General features: G+C 45.6%; 2 pseudogenes; one reads left to right on the forward strand and one right to left on the reverse strand.

Moving 5' to 3' along the window:
• Positions 1-1,096: 1,096 nt before the first annotated feature.
• Positions 1,097-2,203, forward strand: LOC147980298 (uncharacterized; annotated as a pseudogene).
• A 397-nt stretch (positions 2,204-2,600) lies between these two features.
• On the reverse strand, positions 2,601-4,847 carry LOC147980299 (uncharacterized; annotated as a pseudogene).
• Between the last annotated feature and the right edge of the window lie 18,977 nt (positions 4,848-23,824).

Consider the following 23,824-nt stretch of genomic DNA (forward strand, 5'->3'; position numbering starts at 1 on the left):
GAGCACCGGCGGAGCTCGCATGGCTCTGTGGTAGGACGATGAGGAGGCGTCCGGGTCGTGCGGTGCGGCACGTAGCCCGACACCTTGCACAGCAGCAGCGACGCCATGGCTTGCCGTCGAACGGGCGGCGATGGCGGGGCGGCGACCACTATATGTGAGCCGCTACACGACATCGCCTGAAGGAGAGGACGAGCGCGGGGAAGGAGTGGAAGAACCGAAAAAGTGGATCATGCTGCGATGCCGATCGAAGGGACACCGAGTGGTGTGGCAGTTTTGCAATCAGGCACAGGGTTGCCAAATACATATTTCATTTTAATTTTTATAAAAGAAAATCTCTAAGCACCGCACGTCACCTCTGAGACTCGAACGCGGGTGGGCTTGCTCGCACCAAGCTGTTAGGAATGGGCAACTGCATTCACAGGAGGGCCATGGGCCAGTACATATACAGGTGTATGGTAAAATGCAAGAGAGACTATACACATCTAACACCCCCCCCTCAAACTCATGGTGGATCAATAACACTGAGTTTGGAGAGAAGAAAACTATGCTGTGCTCGAGTATGTGCCTTCGTGAAGAAGTCCGCCAACTATAACTCAGAGGGCACATAGTGAAGAGCGAGAGTCTGATCCTGCACAGCAGCACGCACAAAGTGGGTATCAACACCGATGTGCTTGGTGAGCTCATGCTTCACCGGGTCACGCGCAATACTGATAGCACCAGTATCGTCTGACAATAAGGGAGTCGAGGTAGTAGCAGACACACCAAAGTCCTCAAGTAACCACCGTAACCAGATCACCTCAGCCGTCAGCATAGCCATGGCTCGCAACTTAGCCTCTGTACTCGAGCGAGAAACGGCAGTCTGTTTCTTTGTCTTCCAGGCAATAAGAGAGCCGCCAAGAAAGACACAATAAGCAGACAGCGAGCGTCGATCAGAGGGATCACTAGCCCAGGTAGCATCAGAGTAGGCCTGGAGTTCAAGAGAGTTGGAGCGGGGAAAGAAAAGGCGCTGAGAGAGCGTGCCACGAAGATATCGTAGAACACGAAGGAGATGGCTATAGTGGACAGAGGTGGGGGCTGAAATGAACTGACTCAGGATATGAACAAGATAGGAGATATCAGGACGCGTAACAGCAAGATAGACAAGACTGCCAACAAGGTGACGATAGCGAGTGGGGTTGGGGAGAGGGTCACCATCAGAAGCACGAAGCTGAACGTTGAGCTCCATATGAGTCACAACTGTGCGCTCATCATCGAGAGTAGCGCGAGCATGAAGATCCTGAATATATTTTTCTTGGGAGATGTAGAAGCCATCAGAGGTCGAGGAGATCTCAATCCCAAGAAAATAGCGAAGTGGACCAAGATCAGTCATGAGGAACTGGTCGTGAAGGCGAGCCTTAACAAAGGCTATGTGGTCAGAGTCGTCATCAGTGATGATCATGTCATCAACATAGAGAAGGAGCAGAGTCTGTCCACGAGGAGACGTGTGAACAAACAACGCGGGATCATGATCACTGGGCAAGAAGCCAGCGGCAGTTACCATAGAGGCGAAGCGCTCAAACCAGGCGCGAGGGGCCTATTTAAGACCATAGAGGGAGCGGCGAAGTCGACAGACCATACCATCAGGAGCATAGTACCCCGGTGGTGGCTGCATATAAACCTCCTCACGCAACTCGCCATTAAGAAAGGCGTTCTGAACATCAAGTTGAGAGATAGACCAATGACGAACAGAAGCAATAGCAAGAAGAGTGCGAACAGTGGTCATGTGGGCCACATGAGCGAATGTCTCATCATAATCGCGTCCCTGCTCCTGCTGAAAACCACGGGCCACAAGGCACGCTTTGTAGCGCTCAAGAGAACCATCAGAGCGAGTCTTAATCTTGTAGACCCACTTGCAGGTGATGGGACGGACACCGGAAGGGAGGGAAACTAGATCCCATTTGCCAGAGCGCTCAAGGGCAGCAAGCTCTTCGGCCATCGCAAGCTGCCATTCAGGCTAAGTCATGGCAGTCCGATAGGATGTGGGCTCTGCAATAACAGAGAGACGGCCCCGATCAGGAGAATAGCGATCAGGCGGGGGGCGAGGCCGAGCACGGAGGTTATGAACCGGGGGAGGCGTGAAAGGAGGTGCACCAAAGGTGGAAGGCGCATCAGGGGAAACATCCTCAGAACGAGGGCGGCGAGTATAGTGAAGAGGAAATGGTGAGAGAGGGCGACGGACTAGAGATGATGGTGGAGAGTTGGAGGAGGAGGATGGGGAAGATGGTGTCGATGGTGAAGAAGAAGGAAGGAGAGGTGCAGGCGTAGGAGGAAAAACATGAGGAGGCACATAGCAGGGTGTATCGGGGAGAAGAAGGAAAGAAGGATCGTCCACAGAGAAGCTCGAGGTAGAAGGACGTGGGTAGTAAGAGCATGACTCGTCAAAGGTCACATCACACGAGATGCGCAAACGACGACCAACATGATCCCAGCAGCGATAGCCCTTGTGCTCATCACTGTAGCCAAGAAAAACACACTCAACCGACTGAGCAGTCAGTTTGGTGCATTCTCGCGGGGCAAGAAAGACATAGCACACACATCCAAACATACGAAGAGCTGAGTAGTCAGGAGAGCGACCAGTGAGACACTCCATAGGAATACCACCCTGCAGAGCAGTCGATGGCTGTATGTTGATGAGATAGGTGGATGCAGAAATAGCCTTAGCCCGGAAGTGGGGTGGGAGAGAAGCGGCAATCATCAGAGCAGAAGTCTCAAGTAGATGACGATGCTTACGTTCGGCAACGCCATTCTGAGCATGGGCACCAGGACATGAGAACTGGGCAAGAGTACCATGTTCCACAAGAAAACCACGCAACAGCTGGGAGATAAACTCACCAGCAGAGTCAGCACGAAAAGTACGAATGGGCGTGGAAAACTGGGTGTGAACCATGGCAGCAAAACGTTTGTATATAGAGAGAACCTTGCTCCGAGATTTCATAAAGTAGAGCCAAGTGTAGCGAGAGAAATCATCAATAAACAAGATATAGTAGCGGTGACCACCTTTCGAATCAAAGGGAGCAGGACCCCATACATCAGAATGAACTAAGTCAAAAGGACGCTGAGATACCGACTCACTAGTAGGATAAGGTAACTGGGTCTGTTTGCCAAGTCTGCAGCCATTACAAGGTAAAGAAACATCTCCAGATACAGACCCTAAGAGGCCCTGACGAACTAAAGAAGACAAGCGAGAGCCACATATGTGACCAAGGCGATGATGCCACTGCTGGAAGGACGCAGACGAAGAGGCAGTAAGAGCATGGGAGCTGGTTGAAGTGGTGGCAGCGGAAGGAACACAAAGCCAGTCAACCTCCCAAAGGCCCTCTGACTCACGGCGCCGGGGGCCAGCACCAACCAAAGCCTTGGTGCGACGATCTTGAATGGAGCAAGAGTCGGTATCAAGAATGACACGACAACCAAAATCAGTAAGTTGGGCAGCGGAAAAAAGATTCATGGTGAGGCGAGGAACATGTGAAACACTAGGAACAGAAAAAGATGGAGTGGAAAGAAGACCACGGCTAGCAACATGAAGAGGTGTGCCATCAGCAGTAAGAACATTAACAGGCGAATCAAGAGGTCGGAGAGAAGACAGCACGGAAGAATCAGAAGACATATGAAAAGAGGCTTCAGAATCCAGAACCCACGAAGATGTACCTGACTGCGTAGATGCTTGCGGTGGTGGAGTAGTGGCTGCAGTCACAGCAGGAGCAGAACCGGTCGACGAAGAGTCTGAGGAAGCTAAGAGATGCTTGAGCCTCATAATGTCCTGGTCAGTGAGTGACGGGGTCGAGGAGGATCCAGGAGTCCCACTGGAAGAGGAGCGCCTCCGGTCTCGCTTCTTCTCACGGCAATCAGACTCTGGGTGACCTGGCCGAGAGCAGTAGCCACAGAAGGTGTCACGGCGCGACCGTCCCCTCTCAGCATAAGAAGGACGACCCACCCCCTGAAGGAGTAGGCACGAGCGGTGGAGCGGTGAGGCCAGCAGGTGGCATAGGAACTCGGGCGGCCAACACTGATGGAACCACAAGTAACCCAGCAGAGCGTAGGCGGGTCTCTTCAGCACGAAGCTCAGCAAGTACCTCCGAGATAGCAACACGACCACGAGCAAGCAGGTGAGCACGGCGAGGCTCGAACTCAGAGCGAAGACGAGATAAGAACTCGTGAACCCGCTGAAACTCCACATCGGACCGTGTAGTCTGACAACAACGGCAAGTTCCACAAACGACGGTCCGAAGAGAGTCAAGCTGACGCCAGATGGCAGAGCACTGTGAATAAAACTCATCAACAGAGGAATCACCTTGCTGGAGTCCATGCTCCTGACGCACCACAGATAGGTAGAGAGCATCACCAGAGGGCTGATAGCGCTGACAGAGATAAGACCACATCGCTGCAACGGTGCCAAGTCCCATAAACCCCGAGGCGAACTGAGGAAGGACACTCGTAGTAAGAACAGCAGCAGCACGAGCATCATCATTGCACCATTGAGTGTAAGCAGACAGATCATCATGATAGGCAAAAAGGGCATCCGAATAGGCTGACATCTGCTGATCATAGGCATCAACTGCAGTATCATCGAGAGTCTTGGCGGCATCGCGATCAGCCTGAGAGGTATCAGCAGCAAGAACCGACGGTGCTAGCGGGGTAGGAGCCACAGGAGCAACAGGGCAAGGCGGACAGGGGACCTCGCCAGAGAGAACACCCCACAGAAGGAGACCGCGCATGTGGATACGCATAAACCCCGCAAACTCGGCATAGTTGGTGCCATCGAAGATCACCGAGCACCGAGGAACGGCGACATAGCCCGAAGAAGACATGAGGAGCTCTCTGTTTTTTTGTCAACGACTACAGTAGACTGCTACAGGAGAACCCGGTCCAGATCGAGATCGGGCTCGCTCTGGCTCGATCCAGCCCTGATGGAGGAAGCGGGGAGGGGGAAGGGCGAGCGTGGGAGGGGCCGGCCCTGGGCAGCACCGACTGCAGCAGGAGGCGGCCAGGGGCGGCAGTGCGCGGGGAGGTCACGGCCGGGCGCGGGGAGGCGGCTGCTGGACGTGGGGAGGTGGCCGCCGGCCGCGGCCGAGCACGGGAAGGCGCGGGGCAACGCGAGGCGGCAACGGCAGGCCACGGCCGCGCTCGGGGCGGCGCGGGACAGCGAAGGCAGGCCGCGGCCGAGCTCGGGGCAACGCAGGCCGGGGCGAGGCGGCGTGGCGGCGGGGAGGGAGAGAGCCGGGGGCGAGGGAGGAGGTGGACGGCGCCAGCGACGAGGTAGAGGGAGGCTGGCGACGGGGGAGCGAGGCACGGAGTTGCGAGCGTGCAGGAACGGGAGAGAAACCTAAGCATCTGATACCATGTTAGAAATGGGCAACTGCATTCACAGGAGGGCCATGAGCCAGTACATATACAGGTGTATGGTAAAATGCAAAAGAGATTATACACATATAACACAGAGATTATACCCAAGCGAGCCAGGCCAACAGGGTGACACTGTGTTCTCCACTATCGGAAATGCATTATCAGAGTTTTTGTATAGAAGGCGTGAAGGAGAAAGAAGACAGTTCAAAGCACTGTTTGAAAAACACTACGCACTACCCAAAAATCAGGTAGCACCGCATATAACACTAATCCTAGCACCGCAAAGCAAGCTCAGAAACCACAATCGAGATTCCACTTAGGTTGCGCTTGGAATGCTAGATTTTTGCTACCCTTGCAACTCCCTACAATTGTATATTACCTTCCTCCAACACATTCCGATGGATTGGGAAAACCGGCCATGGGTGAGGCATTTTGTTTACAGGTTGGATACAAGGGTAATCTAGGATACCGGCGGAACGATTACTGTTCGAAAATGACCATCCAAGCGTGCAGCTGAAGTCTGCCGGTTGTTTCTGTACGAGGCTATATTTTACGATTGTATTCAGCCGAAAAACGGTGTTCCAGTCGGACCCTTAGGCGAGAACAACAAAAGATAAGATAGCCATTCGGTAAAACTGAAGTTGTGAACTCTGCATTAGGCAGAAGTCGCAGGTCCCGACTTCCCAGCATCACGCAGCTCCATCAAGTTGATAGTGTTTGCCTTCAATGGCTCCGCTCTAGTCTTCAAAGCCTCCACCATGCCCTCTTCTTTTTGGATAAATGCATATGAAAATAAAGAGTTGCAGGTTGCAAAAATAACATCAAAGAGGGTTTTGATCCGATCATCATCTTCTCGAAAGTAGCTCTATTGTAGGGGTTCCAAATGAGCTTTGGTTCTTGGGTGTATATACACCTGATATATTTTTAAAAATTAAAAAATAGATTTTTTAATAAACATTTTCTTTTTCAGTAAAAAACCATTGTTGACTTTAGGGCAAAAAAGGTTTATTGCTGTAAACAAGACACTATTCTGGCCTATATTTTTGCCCTGAAGTGAACGTGGTTTTCCCTTTTCGTGCAATTTTTTCATAAGTACAATGGAAGATCAAGTTTATTTCAAAAATATTTTTAGATTTTTTAAAATTCTGTTTAATAACTTTTTGTTCATATAGGATGTATATACACCCATGAACCAAACATTCATGTCCTTGGCCCAAGTGACAGCCGTTAGATCAACAGTATAGAACATCCTCCCTTCAGTCGGAAAGAATATGTTAAGCAAAGAATTGTCAGATGTTATTAGGACAGACATCAGTGCCAAAACCGATCCCCTCTACGTCAAACCGCTCCTGCTACAGGGCAGCAAAAGAAAATATGTTGAGATGATTCAAGTATATCACAGGAAAAAGCATGTAGGGTTTTGGAACCAATTTCTTATTTTGGTAACATCTCTAGTTAGCACAACATCTTGAAAAGTTTCCCAGAAAAAAAGTTTTAAAAGTGAATTTTAGTCCCCCGTTTCCGTCTGTACATGGATTTGACCGAGAAGGATTTGTAAATATTTTTCAATACCCAATATACTTCATCTTACTGGAAAATAGGTATATCAGCCAGAAAAGAGTACAGGTTGTCCAACTGACCGAACAAATCAGGTGTTAGTCTCCTCCTAAACAAGGTAGAAATGTCTTTATTTCTGAAATCTTGGACAGTACGGTCTTGGAAGTTGCAAATGTCATAGAGTTGAGTCACACAAAGGATTTTCCCCTAGGATTGCATCTTTCCAAAGTTAGGCGAGGTTGCCAGAGTCGTATAGGAAATGCCACTTTCAAAATTGCTTTCCATCAAGGAGAATCATTAAATTTAGTTCCAATAGATGCAATAGTTTGCTTCCGCATGTTATTCAATAATTTGCAATAACTAGTAATAATGTACGTGCAATGTATGTTTATATTAAATAGGATATTAGTTACATGTTATATTAGGTAAGATATATCTGTTGCACTATTTGGTAAGATAACAATTACTTTTTCGCGGGAATGGTAGGATATTAATTATATGGCAGATTTCAAGGGATGGCGTTGAGTTAAAACGTATTTATAACCAATGGCAGTGGTGGGTAATTAAAGTGTTAAACGTGTTTGGTACTTAACATTGGAGCGATTTGAACCGCTAAATAACATGATTTGATGGTTGAGATGGTTTGGATCTGCCCATTTGGCTCCTTTTATATTTGTATAGATGTACAAATGTATAGGTACATTCCCGATGTTCTAAGTTCCACCACCATTTAACCAAAAGGCCAATGTTTTGCTTTGCAAGACCCCTAGTCCTCCTTTATTTTTAGATCGACAAATTATAGTCCGTTTCACCAGATAGTATCTCTTCTCAACATGGCATCCTGGACAAAATATCTTCTTCTAGGCTTGTCTAGTTTTCAATAAGGTCTTGTTAAACAAGAACGTGGACATGTGGTAAGAGGAGCTGCTAGAAAGCACTTCATTTAGTAGGATATTTCTACCACCCATGGACACAAGATTCCCTTTTGTAAGCATCAAAGTGTTTTAAATATTTTCCTTCTAAGGAGTCCCAGTCAGAGTTTTTCAAAAAAAGGAATAACCGATAGGGATACCAAGATATTTCATAGGAAATTTTTAAGGTATTGCTATATCTCATAAACTATTTTAGTAGATTTTGAAAAATGGTGTGATTTTACTTTAGTACAAAGTGTAATTTGCATATATAATTTTTCACCAAGTTGCACTTTTCTGACAAAATGCAAGTCACAAAACTCAAGTTGTACTTTCTCGAAAATTATACTCCCTCTGTTTCTAAATATAAGTCTTTTTAGAGATTTCACTAAAAACTACATACGGATATATATAGACATATTTTAGGGTGTAGATTCACTCATTTTGCTTCGTATGTACTCCCTCCGTCTCATAATGTAAGACATTTTTTGACTCTAGTATAGTGTGAAAAAACGTCTTACATTATGAAACGAAGAGAGTAGTTCACATGGAATTTCTAAAAAGACTTATATTTAAAAATGGAGGGAGTAGTTAACTATTTCAAGAATGCAATCTCAAAGTCACATCAGATTTGTAGAAGACCAGGTACAGTGCCATTACAACCTCCCACACCAAGCATGCACAATGCACCCCGGCCGTATACACGCTACAGGCTACTCGCAACCCTCCATCTCGTCCTGCAAGAGAAGACATCACCCTTGATAAAAAGGGAAAATATCACATGAAAACCAAGTTTTAAGAAAACTTTGTGGAAACCATGTTTGATAGTCTCAAAAAAAGTTACTCAAGAAAAACCATGAGTTTAAGAGGGTGATCTTTGTTAACATGTGAAATTCCAAGTTGAAACACATTACCATTTTACGAGTAATGAAAAGAACAAATTCAACAATAAATAGTGATGTTTACTGCTAGGCACCATTCAATGTTGATTTTATTGTTTTCATACCTCATAAATGATAATACTTTTTGCGGGGTAAATGGTACTATTTTTGAACATGGGAATTTCACATACTAATATAACATCGCACTCTTAACATCCCGTATTTCTTAAAACTTTAAAACATCGTTTTCACGTGATTTTCACCGAAACTTAGTTTTCATGTGATATTTTCTCGTTGATCAAACCGGCATCACGCCAAGCTTTGTACTCCCTTCGTATATGGAGTAGCAGCTCCTGCAACGATACCGCATCCCATCAAAAACCACAGCGTTCCTATGCCCCCACAAGTGCCACAAGCACCATTAGAGCATATCCAGCTGTTCGCCCCCCAGGGGCTCAAAATATCGCCGCCTGGGGGCAAACCGGTGCTAAAGTCGGCGTGGGGCCGATTGGCTTCCCAACCGCCGCCCCTAGGCGCCGCTTTCGGCACAAATTTGCCCACTTTTCAGCCCAGTTTCGGCGGAAATTGGCCCACTATCGACGCAAATTGGCTCATATTTGTCGTGCTTCGGTGCAAATTGTGACGCCCCCGATTCAATCGTTCACTAATTATACACGCAAACGTGTACGATCAAGATCAGGGACTCACGGGAAGATATCACAACACAACTCTACAAATAAAATAAGTCATACAAGCATCATATTACAAGCCAGGGGCCTCGAGGGCTTGAATACAAGAGCTCGATCATAGACGAGTCAGCGGAAGCAACAAAATCTGAGTACAGACATAAGTTAAACAAGCTTGCCTTAAGAAGGCTAGCACAAACTGGGATACAAATCGAAAGAGGCGCAGGCCTCCTGCCTAGGATCCTCCTAAACTACTCCTGGTCGTTGTCAGCGGGCTGCACGTAGTAGTAGGCACCTCCCGAGTAGTAGTAGTCGTTATCGACAGTGGCGTCTGGCTCCTGGGCTCCATGGTCTGGTCGCAACAATCGAGTATAGAAAGGGGGAAAAGAGGGAGCAAAGCAACCGTGAGTACTCATCCAAAGTACTCGCAAGCAAGGAGCTACACTACATATATATGCATTGGTATCAAATGGATTAATGGTATCATATGTGGACCGAATTGCAGAATGCCGGAATAAGAGGGGGATAGCTAGTCCTTTCGAAGACTACGCTTCTGGCCACCTCCATCTTGCAGCAGAAGAAGAGGGTAGATGGTAAGTTCACCCAGTATCATCGCATAGCATAATCCTAACCGATGATCCTCCCTTCGTCGCCCTGTGAGAGAGCGATCACCGGTTGTATCTGGCACTTGGAAGGGTGTGTTTTATTAAGTATCCGGTTCTAGTTGTCATAAGGTCAAGGTATAACTCCGGGTCGTTCTTTTACCGAGGGACACGGCTATTCGAATAGATCAACTTCCCTGCAGGGGTGCACCACATTTCCCAACACGCTCGATTCCCTTTGTCCGGACACACATTTCTCGGTCATGCCCGCCCTCGGAAGATCAACACGTCGCAGCCCTACCTAGGCACAACAGAGAGGTCAGCACACCGGTCTAAATCCTATGGCGCAGGGGTCTGGGCCCATCGCCCTTTGCACACCTGCACGTTGCGAACGCGGCCGGAGAGCAGACCTAGCAACCTCCATTACAAAGCAAGTTGCGTTACGCGGGCCAACCCGGCGCGCGCCGCTCAATCGCTGACGTCACGAAGGCTTCGGCTGATACCATGATGTCGAGTGCCCATAACTGTCCCCGCGTAGATGGTTAGTGCGTATAGGCCAATGGCCAGACTCAGATCAAGTACCAAGATCTCGTTAAGCGTGTTATTTTGAAATAACCACGGACGCCGACCACGGCCAGGCCCACCTCTCTCCTAGATGGCCTCAACCTGCTCTGTCGCTCCGCCACAAAGTAATAGTCAGGGGCCTTCGGGAACTCAGGCCCACCTCTACCGGGATGGAGCCACCTGCCCCTTCAGCCCCCAACATCAGAATCACTCGCGAGTACTCCTACGAGCTGACCCGACTTTAGTCACCACCTGTATAGCATGTATATATGTATAAGTATATACCTGTGATCACTTCTCGAGTGATCACGGCCCGATAGTATAGCATGGCAGACGGACAAGAATGTAGGGCCACTGATGATAAACTAGCATCCTATACTAAGCATTAGGATTGAAGGAAAAGGTAACAACAGTAGTAGCAAGGATAGGCTATCCATCAGGATAGGATTAACGGAAGCAGTAACATGCTACAGAACTCTAATGCAAGCAGTATAGAGAAGAGTAGGCGATATCTAGTGATCAAGGGGGGGCTTGCCTGGTTGCTCTGGCAAGAGAGAGGGGTCGTCAACACCGTAGTCATACTGGGTAGCAGCGGTGTCGGTCTCGGTGTCTAGCGAGAGAAGAGGGGGAAGAAACAATAAATATAATTCAAACAAATGCATGACGATGCATGACATGACAAAGCGTGATGCTAGATGTGCCCTAACGCGGTACGAGGTGGTACCGATGAAGGGGGAAAACATCCGGGAAAGTATTCCCGGTGTTCCGCATTTTCGGACAGATGAACCGAAGGGGGAAAGTTGCGTGTTTGCTATGCTAGGGATGCGTGGCGGACGAACGGGCTGTGTATCCGGATTCATCTCGTCGTTCTGAGCAACTTTCATGTACAAAGTTTTCCCATCCGAGCTACGGTTTATTTTATATTAATTTTAAAAGATTTAAATCATTTTTAGGATTTATTTAATTAATTAAATCAACATTATCCAAAATAGTTTGGGATGACGTTAGCATGACATATGTGTGATGTCAACGGTCAACAGTGCGGTCAACTAGAGTCAAACCTGACCTGTGGGTCCAGTGGGACCCACATGTCAGACTCTGTTAGTCTAACAGTGGATTAAACAAACTAATCTGGGTTAATTAGCTACTGGACCCCACCTGTCATAGCCTCATAGGTAATTGACCAAACTAATTAAGTTTTAATTATAATTATGTTTTAGTTAACTTAATATGCAGTAGGGCCCGCATGTCAGTGGCTGGGGGCTGCCCAGCGACCCAGGTGGGCCCCAGTGACCGGCCACGTCAGTGGCGACACCGGAGGGAGCTTCGGCAAGCCACTTCTGCGGTGGCGTGGCTCGGCATCCGCCGGAAAACGTCGACAGGGGGTCTCCGGGCCCGGGGTTTGGCTCGTTCGAACAGGGGCGCAAAGCCGCGCCCGATGGTAGCATCGGCGTGGCCAGAGACGGCCTAAATCGGCGACGGCGAGCTCCATGGCGGTCGTCGGAGTACGGGAACGATCGGATCCGGTGAAAGGGGGTCGGGAGGATGAGCGGAGGGCACGGGCGGCTTCGGCGTGATGGCCTGAGCACGTTCCCGTGCTCGGTCGGGCACGAAACCGACGGCAGCGATGACAGCTAGTGTGGCAGCGACGAGGAGCTTCGGCCATGGTGGAAACGGCGCATGGAGCGAGCTACGCGCGCGAAGAGGGGCAGGGAAGAGAGGGGAGAGGCGACGGCCGCTCACAGCGTTGCAGGGAAGGCTCGGGGGTGCCGGGGACGGTCGGAGATGGCAGATCGATTCGGCGGCCGAGGCAAACGCCGGCGAAGGGGAACGGGCGCGGGTGGCAGCTTCGCGGCGCCCCAGCCTCGATCCGGTGGTGGAGGCGGGGGGAGAAGGCCACAGCGGACCTCCTGGACTTCCAGGCAGCGCTCGGGGTGGCCGGTGGCCACCGTAACGACGACGAGACGGCGACTGCCGCGGGCGGACGAGCTCGGGAACAAGAGAGAGAGGGCGTAGGGGGCGCGAGGGGGAAGTGGCGAGACTAGGGTTTCAGGGTGCGGGGCGATGCTTTGTAGGTCGACGGGGGCGCGGCGGGTGGCCGACACGTGGTTATCGCGGCCACGGGAGGCCGCCCGGCGTCCACCTCCCCTCTATGAACAAAGGAGGAAGGAGAGGGGCAAGTTGGGCTGGGACGGCCTGTTGGGTCGGTTGGCCCAAGGGGTGGGTTTCCTTTTCATTTTTTTCAGTTAGTTTTCTTTTCTGTTTTTTTTCTTTTCCATTTTCTTTATTTTCTTTTCTGTTTTAATTTAAGTTCCTCTTTTACTTTAGTTTTATAAACTATAAAAGTAGTCCCTACTTTAGTGTTAATAAATAGGCTACTGCCACATAAGTTTGGGCAACTAAATAAAATAGTTTAATATTTTATTTAATGTAAAAGGCATTCAACTAATTGTTTTTGCTACTGTTTAAAACATTCTAGAGTATTTTACACTTTTATAAAAGTGTGGTTTCTCCACCAAATTTACCTATGCAATATTTGGTTCACTCCGAACATTTTAGTTTTATTATTTGAAAACTTTTATTGTTTGCTTTTGTTTTAAATTTGAAGTTTGAACTGGGTTTCGAACTGATGAGAGTTTATCCACAGTAACTGAGGTGACGTGGCATCATTAGTGGGGGATCACCGTAGCTTAATTATCCGGGCGTCACAATTCTCCTCCACTACAAGAAATCTCGTCCCGAGATTCAAGAGGGGGACTAATGGGGAAAAGATTTGGTTATGAAATTCTAACGAGTCTTCTCGGTCTTGGTTGCTCTTCTCTAAGTGTTCGATCCATAACATTGATGTCTTCATACCTCGGCTTCAGGTCATCATGATGAAGTCTTCATCCTTTCTTCGGGAACTCCATTGTACTTAATAATAAGTAAGGGGCAACATGACAACGTTAGAATGCTATAGGGGTAATCATCTGGGGGTTATCCCATGAATGAACACGTGAGTTTCTCTCGAGTTGAAGAAATAAAACAAATCGAGAGCAAGGTAAGAAGGTGCAACAAGAATTTTCAAGTGGATAGGCAATCGTTCGTTGCCTGAAACAAAGTGTGAAAGGGGTACAGAGCAACGAGAATAAGTATTGTGTCTGATACCAGAATAGATCACTGGGAAGGTGGTCCATGAATTACATAGGAGGCCACGCACGAGGAACAACCTTGCGAACAGGGGTGTACAGAAGAGTCGGGTTTCGATCCTATGGAACTGTGGGTTATGGGCCCACCATGTGGGTAAAAAGTAGGAAGAGGGGTGACGTCTTGCACGATCATGTAAGCAAGGCACGTCAGAGAATAACCGGTCAGTTATGTTGGCAGCATCGTTGGTACCAAGGGCGAGGGACGAAGAGAACCATTTTCCTGCTCGTTGAAACGAGGCGGACCAGTAGGCAAAGTTCTCGTCCATTGGTGGTTACCGGAATGTCATCAACAAAAGTAACAGGGTCTTACTGACAGAGTTGTACAACGAGGTGTTTACTAAACAGGGAAGTATCACTGCTCAGTTAAGTCAGATTACAAGAAAGGTTAAACAAGACAATGGAAAGGAAAATGCGATTATCAAGTTTAAATGGAACAATGGAAGTGAAAATGTGTATACACACATATTTCGGGGGTATATCCTTCCCAAGGACAAGCGGAGCATGATATCCATGACAGGATAGAAAGTAGAAAACCATTTAGGTAATGGGAGAGGAATTTCATGACATTACCCATACAACGGTGGTTGGATAATTGACAAAGAAATTTTATCATTGTGCTTCGAATGTTCTTATTGAAGATCAGAGTACCACAGACATGCTTCGAGATAGCATTGACATGGTTTTCAAGCAAAGGCCGGACTTTGGATACTCAATGGTTTCATCAGGAACATCTTATAGAATAAGTCTTTCAATTTCCTCATGGAAGAATGGTTAACATTGCTAAAAAGGAATCTATAACAATAGGGCCTCCGGCCAGGTGTGCCAGGCACGACATCACCTTACCAGGTCACATAAAGACCATTGTTATAACTCTTGGAAATATGTTCCAACCATCATATCTGACCGAGATTCAGATCTGATTGGAGTCAGGATAACTCAGACTCAGGATGCCTGAGAAGAAAGTTGCAACACAAATTGCCGAGATGACATTGTAAGATTCTCGGGAATTGAACTATGGAAGCGAGTTTCGAAACAAGGGTTCGTCATTAAATCAAGGAGAGAATGAGGAGGTGGCTGATGAACTCAGCGACAATTCAATGAGATTTCCAAAAGATGGATTTCCACAATTATGTGAACAAGGAGATAACATTAGTCAGATCAAATGACTTAATGATGTATGCTGGAGGGAACCATACACAATTAAACATTGGTTGAAAGGTGCACCCGAAATATGGGTTGGGTTGCACGACCAACGTCGGAATGGCGATTGGGAAACCAACACACCAAATTGGAATTATTGTCCAATAACTCTGAAGCAATAGGGTTGCTAGAGATATTAAATTTGCATAACGGAGTTCACTCAACACGGGGACCAAGTAAAGAATGGTGATGGCGAGAAGCATCACTGTATCACGAATTCTTAAGAGGTGGTGAAATTCTCAGAACATTGATGACATAATAGATGGTAATGTTCCAAGGTAAAGAAAACCAATTGCTGGATAGCAAGGAACTGAAGGTATAACACCAAACACGAACAAGCTTGTGTTGGTGGGAAGGCAATAAAGTGGTCGATGATAATAAAATTCATCGAGGGCTGATAACCCACAAGTATAGGGGATCGCAACAGCTTTCGAGGGTAGAGTATTCAACCCAAATTTATTGATTTGACACAAGGGGAGCCAAAGAATATTCTCAAGTATTAGCAGCTGAGTTGTCAATTCAACCACACCTGGAAACTTAGTATCTGCAGCAAAGTGTTTAGTAGCACAGTAATATGATAGTGGTGGTAGTGGCAACAAAAGTAAAGACAGCAAAAGTAATGTTTTTGGTATTTTGTAGTGATTGTAACAGTAGCAGCGGGAAAGTAAATAAGCGAACACCAGTATATGGAAAACTCGTAGGCACCGGATCAGTGATGGATAATTATGCCGGATGCGGTTCATCATGTAACAGTCATAACAAAGGGTGACACAGAACTAGCTCCAATTCATCAATGTAATGTAGGCATGTATTCCGTATATAGTCATACGTGCTTATGGAAAAGAACTTGCATGACATCTTTTGTCCTACCCTCCCGTGGCAGCGGGGTCCTATTGGAAACTAAGGGATATTAATGCCTCCTTTTAATAGAGAACTAGAACAAAGCATTAGCACATAGTGAATACATGAACTCCTCAAACTATGGTCATCACCGGGAGTGGTCCCGATTATTGTCACTTCGGGGTTGCCGGATCATAACACATAGTAGGTGACTATAGACTTGCAAGATAGGATTAAGAACTCACATATATTCATGGAAACATAATAGGTTCAGATCTGAAATCATGGCACTCGGGCCCTAGTGACAAGCATTAAGCATAGCAAAGTCATAGCAACATCAATCTCAGAACATAATGGATACTAGGGATCAAACCCTAACAAAACTAACTCGATTACATGATAAATCTCATCCAACCCATCACCGTCCAGCAAGCCTACGATGGAATTACTCATGCACGGCGGTGAGCATCATGAAATTGGTGATGGAGGATGGTTGATGGTGACGACGGCGACGAATCCCCCTCTCCGGAGCCCCGAACGGACTCCAGATCAGCCCTCCCAAGAGGTTTTAGGGCTTGGCGGCGGCTCTGTATCGTAAAACGCGATGATTTCTTCTCTCTTATTTTTTCTCTCCGAAAGCAAATATATAGAGTTGGAGTTGGCGTCGGAGAGCATCCAGGGGGCCCACGAGGTAGGGGGGCGCCCCCCCTCCTCGTGAGAAGGGTGTGGGCCCCCTGGTCTTCATCTTTGGCGAGGATTTTTTATTATTTTTTCTAAGATGCTCCGTGGAGTTTCAGGTCATTCCGAGAATATTTGTTTTCTGCACATAAAACAACACCATGGCAATTCTGCTGAAAACAGCGTCAGTCTGGGTTAGTTCCATTCAAATCATACAAGTTAGAGTCCAAAACAAGGGCAAAAGTGTTTGGAAAAGTAGATACGACGGAGACGTATCAACTCCCGCAAGCTTAAACCCTTGCTTGTCCTCAAGCAATTCAGTTGACAAACTGAAAGTAAGAAAGAAAAACTTTTACAAACTCTGTTTGGTCTTGTTGTTGTAACTATGTCAAGCCAGCATTCAAGTTTTCAGCATAGATCATAACTAACCACATTTGCAATAATTCTCAGGTCTCATAATTACTCATATCAATAGCATAATCAACTAGCAAGCCATAATAATAAATCTCGGATGACAACACTTTCTCAAAACAATCATAATATGATATAACAAGATGGTATCTCGCTAGCCTTTTTTGAGACCGCAAAACATAAATGCAAAGCACCTTTAAAGATCAAGGACTGACTAGACATTGTAATTCATGGTAAAAGAGATCCAATCATAGTCATACCCAATATAAATTAATAGTGATGAATGCAAATGATGGCTGTGCTCTCCAGCTAGTGCTCTTTAATAAGAGGGTGATGACTCAACATAAAAGTAAATGGATAGGCCCTTCGCAGAGGGAAGCAGGGATTTGTAGAGGTGCTAGAGCTCGGTTTTGAAATAGAGATAAATTGTATTTTGAGCGGTATACTTTCATTGTCAACGTAACAACTAAGAGATGGCGATATCTTCCATGCTAAACACATTATAGGCGGTTCCCAAACAGAATGGTAAAGTTTATACTCCCCCTCTACCACAAGCATCAATCTATGGCTTGCTCGAAACAACGAGTGCCTCCAACATACATCAGGTCCCAGGGGGAGTTTTTTTTGCAATTAATTTTGATTTAGTTGCATAAAGCATGGGACTGGGCATCCCGGTGACCAGTCATTTTCTCGTGAGTGAGGAGCGGAGTCCACTCCTCTTGAGAATAACCCGCCTAACATGGAAGATAAGGACAGCCTTGGTTGATACATGAGCTATTCGAGCATACAAAACAGAATGATTATTTGAAGGTTTAGAGTTTGGCACATACAAATTTACTTGGAACGGCAGGTAGATACCGCATATAGGAAGGTATGGTGGACTAATCTGGAATAACTTTGGGGTTTAAGGGATTGGATGCACACGCAGTATTCCCGCTTAGTACTAGTGAAGGCTAGCAAAAGACTGGGAAGCGACCAACTAGAGAGCAACAACAGCCATGTACATGCATTAGAATTAATAAACATTGGATGCAAGCATGAGTAGGATATAATCCACCATGAACATAAATATCGTGAAGGCTATGTTGATTTTGTTTCAACTACATGCGTGAATATGTGCCAAGTCAAGTCACTTAAATCATTCAAAGGAGGATACCACCCCATCATACCACATGATAATCATATCAATAGCATGTTGGCACACAAGGTAAACCATTATAACTCATAGCTAATCAAGCATGGCACAAGCAACTATGATCTCTAATTGTCATTGCAAACATGTTTATTCACAATAAGCTGAATCAAGAACGAGGGGCCCATCATATTTACAAAAACAAAAGAGGTCGAGTTCATACCAGCTTTTCTCATCTCAGTCAGTCCATCATATATCATCATAATTGCCTTTCACTTGCACGACCGAACGGTGTGAATAATAATAAGAGTGTACGTGCATTGGACTAAGATGGAATCTGCGAGCATTCAATAAACAGGAGAAGACAAAGCAATACAGGCTCTTGGTTAAATCAACAATAATGCATATAAGAGCCACTTCAACAATTCAATTATGGTCTTCTCCTACTGACCCCCAAAGAAAAGAAATAAAACTATTTACACGGGAAAGCTCCCAACAAGCAAAAGAAGAACGGGAAATATTTTTGGGTTTTCTTTTTAATTATTACTACTACAACAGAAAAATAAACTACTACTATTTTTTTGTTTTTCTTAAGGTTTAACAAACACACAAGAATAAAGGAGGAAAAAGAAAATAAACTAGCATGGATATTACAGTGAAAAAGTATGAGCACCTGAAGGAAATATGCCCTAGAGGCAATAATAAAGTTATTATTTATTTCCTTATATCATGATAAATGTTTATTATTCATGCTAGAATTGTATTAACCGGAAACATAATACATGTGTGAATACATAGACAAACAATATGTCACTAGTATGCCTCTACTTGACTAGTTGACTAGCTCGTTGAATCAAATATGGTTAAGTTTCCTAACCATAGACATGAGTTGTTATTTGATTAACGGGGTCACATCATTAGAGAATGATGTGATTGACTTGACCCATTCCGTTAGGATAGCACTTGATCGTTTAGTTTGTTGCTATTGCTTTCTTCATGACTTATACATGTTCCTATGACTATGAGATTATGCAACTCCCGTTTATCGGAGGAACACTTTGTGTGCTACCAAACGTCACAACGTAACTGGGTGATTATAAAGGTGCTCTACAGGTGTCTCCGAAGGTACTTGTTGGGTTGGCGTATTTCAAGATTAGGATTTGTCACTCCGATTGTCGGAGAGCTATCTCTGGGCCCTCTCGGTAATGCACATCACTTGAGCCTTGCAAGCATTGCAACTAATAAGTTAGTTGCGGGATGATGTATTATGGAATGAGTAAAAGAGACTTGCCGGTAACGAGATTGAACTAGGTATTGAGATACCGACGATCGAATCTCGGGCAAGTAACATACCGATGACAAAGGGAACAACGTATGTTGTTATGCGGTCTGACCGATAAAGATCTTCGTAGAATATGTGGGAGCCAATATGAGCATCCAGGTTCCGCTATTGGTTATTGACCGGAGACGTGTCTCGGTCATGTCTACATAGTTCTTGAACCCGTAGGGTCCGCACGCTTAAGGTTTCGATGACAATTATATTATGAGTTTATGAGTTTTGATGTACCGAAGGAGTTCGGAGTCCCGGATGATATCGGGGACATGACGAGGAGTCTCGAAATGGTCGAGACGTAAAGATCGATATATTGTACGACTATATTCGTACATCGGAAAGGTTCCGAGTGATTCGGGTATTTTTCGGAGTACCGGAGAGTTACGGGAATTCGCTGGGGAGTATATGGGCCTTATTGGGCCATACGGGAATAGAGGAGAGAGGCCAAAAGGAAGGAGGCGCGCGCCCCCCCTCTGGTCGGAATTGGACAAGGGGTGCAGCCCACTTTTCCTTGTTCCTCTCCCCCTCTTTCCTTCTCTCCTACTCCAACAAGGAAAGGAGGAGTCCTACTCCCGATGGGAGTAGGACTCCCCCCTTGGCGCACCCTCCTCCTAGGCCGGCCGCCTCTCTCCCTTGCTCCTTTATATACGGGGGCAGGGGGGCACCCCAGAGACACAATAGTTGATCATTGATCTCTTAGCCGTGTGCGGTGCCCCCCTCCACCATAGTCCTCGATAATATTGTAGTGGTGCTTAGGCGAAGCCCTGCGACAGTAGAACATCAAGATCGTCACCACACCGTCATGCTGACGGAACTCTTCCCTGACATTCTGCTGGATCGGAGTCCGGGGATCGTCATCGAGCTGAACGTGTGCTAGAACTCGGAGGTGTCGTAGTTTCGGTGCTTGATCGGTCGGGCCGTGAAGACGTACGACTACATCAACCGCGTTGTGCTAACGCTTCTGCTTTCGGTCTACGAGGATACGTAGACAACACTCTCCCCTCTCGTTGCTATGCATCACCATGATCTTGCGTGTGCATAGGAAATTTTTTGAAATTGCTATGTTCCCCAACAGTGGCATCCGAGCCTAGGTTTTATGCATTGATGTTGTGCACGAGTAGAACACAAGTGAGTTGTGGGCGATATAAGTCATACTGCTTACCAGCATGTCATACTTTGGTTCGGCGGTATTTTTGGATGAAGCGTCCCGGACCGACATTATGTGTACGCTTACGCAAGACTGGTTCTACCGACGTGCTTTGCACACAGGTGGCTGGAGGGTGTCAGTTTCTCCAACTTTAGTTGAACCGAGTGTGGCTACGCCCGGTCCTTGCGAAGGTTAAAACAACACCAACTTGACAAACTATCGTTGTGGTTTTGATGCGTAGGTAAGAACGGTTCTTGCTAAGCCCGTAGCAGCCACGTAAAATTTGCAATAGCAAAGTAGAGGACGTCTAACTTGTTTTTGCAGGGCATGTTGTGATGCGATATGGTCAAGACATGATGCTAAATTTTATTGGATGAGATGATCATGTTTTGTAACCGAGTTATCGGCAACTGGCAGGAGCCATATGGTTGTCGCTTTATTGTATGCAATACAATTGTGCTGTAATGCTTTACTTTATCACTAAGCGGTAGCGATAGTCATGGAAGCATAAGATTGCCGAGACGACAACGATGCTACGATGGAGATCAAGGTGTCGCGCCAGTGACGATGGTGATCATGACGGTGCTTCGGAGATGGAGATCACAAGCACAAGATGATGATGGCCATATCATATCACTTATATTGATTGCATGTGATGTTTATCTTTTATGCATCTTATCTTGCTTTGATTGACGGTAGCATTATAAGATGATCTCTCACTAAATTTCAAGATAAAAGTGTTCTCCCTGAGTATGCACCGTTACCAAAGTTCGTCGTGCCTAGACACCACGTGATGATCGGGTGTGATAAGCTCTACGTCCATCTACAACGGGTGCAAGCCAGTTTTGCACACGCAGAATACTCAGGTTAAACTTGACGAGCCTAGCATATGCAGATATGGCCTCGGAACACTGAGACCGAAAGGTCGAGCGTGAATCATATAGTAGATATGATCAACATAGTGATGTTCACCATTGAAAACTACTCCATTTCACGTGATGATCAGTTATGGTTTAGTTGATTTGGATCACGTGATCACTTAGAAGATTAGAGGGATGTCTTTCTAAGTGGGAGTTCTTAAGTAATATGATTAATTGAACTTTAATTTATCATGAACTTAGTCCTGATAGTATTTGCATATCTATGTTGTAGATCAATAGCTCGCGTTATTGCTTCCCTATGTTTTATATGTGTTCCTAGAGAAAACTAAGTTGAAAGTTGATAGTAGCAATGATGCGGACTGGCTCCGTGATCTGAGGTTTATCCTCATTGCTGCACAGAAGAATTATGTCTTTAATTCACCGCTAGGTGACTGACCTATTGCAGGAGCAGATGCAGACGTTATGAATGTTTGGCTAGCTCAATATGATGACTACTTGATAGTTTAGTGCACCATGCTTAATAGCTTAGAATCGGGATTTCAAAGACATTTTGAACGTCATGGACCATATGAGATGTTCCAGGAGTTGAAGTTAATATTTCAAGTAAATACCCGAGTTGAGAGATATGAAGTCTCCAAAAAGTTCTATGGCTAAAAGATGGAGGAGAATAGCTCAAGCAGTGAGCATGTGCTCAAATTTTCTGGGTACTACAATCGCTTGAATCAAGTGGGAGTTAATCTTCCAGATAAAATAGTGATTGACAGAATTCTCTAGTCACCATCACCAAGTTAGTAGAACTTCGTGATGAACTATAATATGCAAGGGATAACGGAAACGATTCCCAAGCTCTTCGTGATGCTGAAATCGACGAAGGTAGAAATCAAGAAAAGCATCAAGTGTTGATGGTAAACAAAATCACTAGTTTCAAGTAAAGGGACAAAGGGAAGAAAGGGGAACTTCATGAAGAACAGCAAGCAAGTTGCTGCTCAAGTGAAAAAACCAAGTCTGGACCTAAGCCTGAAACTGAGTGCTTCTACTGCAAAGGGACTGGTCACTGGAAGCGGAACTACCCCAAGTAATTGGCGGATAAGAAGGATGGCAAAGTGAACAAAGGTATATTTGATATACAAATTATTGATGTGTATATTACTAGTGTTCGTAGCAACCCCTCGGTATTTGATACTGGTTCAGTTGCTAAGAGTAGTAACTCGAAACGGGAGTTGCAGAATGAACAGAGACTAGTTAAGGGTGAAGTGACGATGTGTGTTGGAAGTAGTTCCAAGACTGATATGATCATCATCGCACACTCCCTATACTTTCGGGATTAGTGTTGAACCTAAATAAGTGTTATTTGGTGTTTGCGTTGAGCATGAATATGATTTGATCATGTTTATTGCAATATGGTTATTCATGTAAGTTAGAGAATAATTGTTGTTCTGTTTACATGAATAAAACCTTCTATGGTCATACACCCAATGAAAATGGTTTGTTGGATCTCGATCGTGGTGATACACATTTTTATAATATTGAAGCCAAAAGATGCAAAGTTAATAATGATAGTGCAACTTATTTGTGGCACTGTCGGTTAGGTTATATTGGTGTAAAGCGCATGAAGAAAATCCATGCTGATGGGCTTTTGGAATCACTTTATTATGAATCAGTTGATGCTTGCGAACCATGCCTCATGGGCAAGATGACTAAGACTCCGTTCTCCGGAACAATGGACCGAGCAACATATTTGTTGGAAATCATACATACTGATGTATGTGGTCCGATGAATATTGAGGCTCGCGGCAGGTATCATTATTTTCTGATCTTCACAGATGATTTGAGCAGATATGAGTATATCTACTTGATGAAACACAAATCTGAAACATTTGAAAAGTTCAAAGAATTTCAGAGTGAAGTGGAGAATCATCGTAACAAAAATAAAAGTATCTACGATATGATCACAGAAGTAAAATATTTGAGTTACAAGTTTGACCTTCAGTTAAAACAATGTGAAAAAGTTTCACTACTCACGCCACCTGGAACACCATTACAGTGTAATGGTGTGTCCGAACATCGTAACGTACTTTATTAGATATGGTGCGATCTATGATGTCTCTTACCGATTTACCACTATCGTTTTGGGGTTGTGCATTAGAGACAACTACATTCACATTAAATAGGGCACCATCTAAATCCGTTGAAACGACACCGTATGAACTATGGTTTGGCAAGAAACCTAAGTTGTCGTTTCTTAAAATTTGAGGTTGCAAATGCTTATGTGAAAAAGTTTCAACCTGATAAGCTCAAACCCAAATCGGAGTAGTGCATCTTCATAGGATACCCAATAGAAAATGTTGGTTACACCTTCTATCATAGATTCGAAGGCAAGATATTCATTGCTGAGAATGGATCCTTTCTAGAGAAGGAGTTTCTCTCGAAA

Source organism: Triticum urartu, chromosome 3A, assembly GCF_056163025.1.
Source record: "Triticum urartu cultivar PI428250 chromosome 3A, HENAU_Tu73, whole genome shotgun sequence".
In the NCBI taxonomy this organism is placed as follows: domain Eukaryota; kingdom Viridiplantae; phylum Streptophyta; class Magnoliopsida; order Poales; family Poaceae; genus Triticum; species Triticum urartu.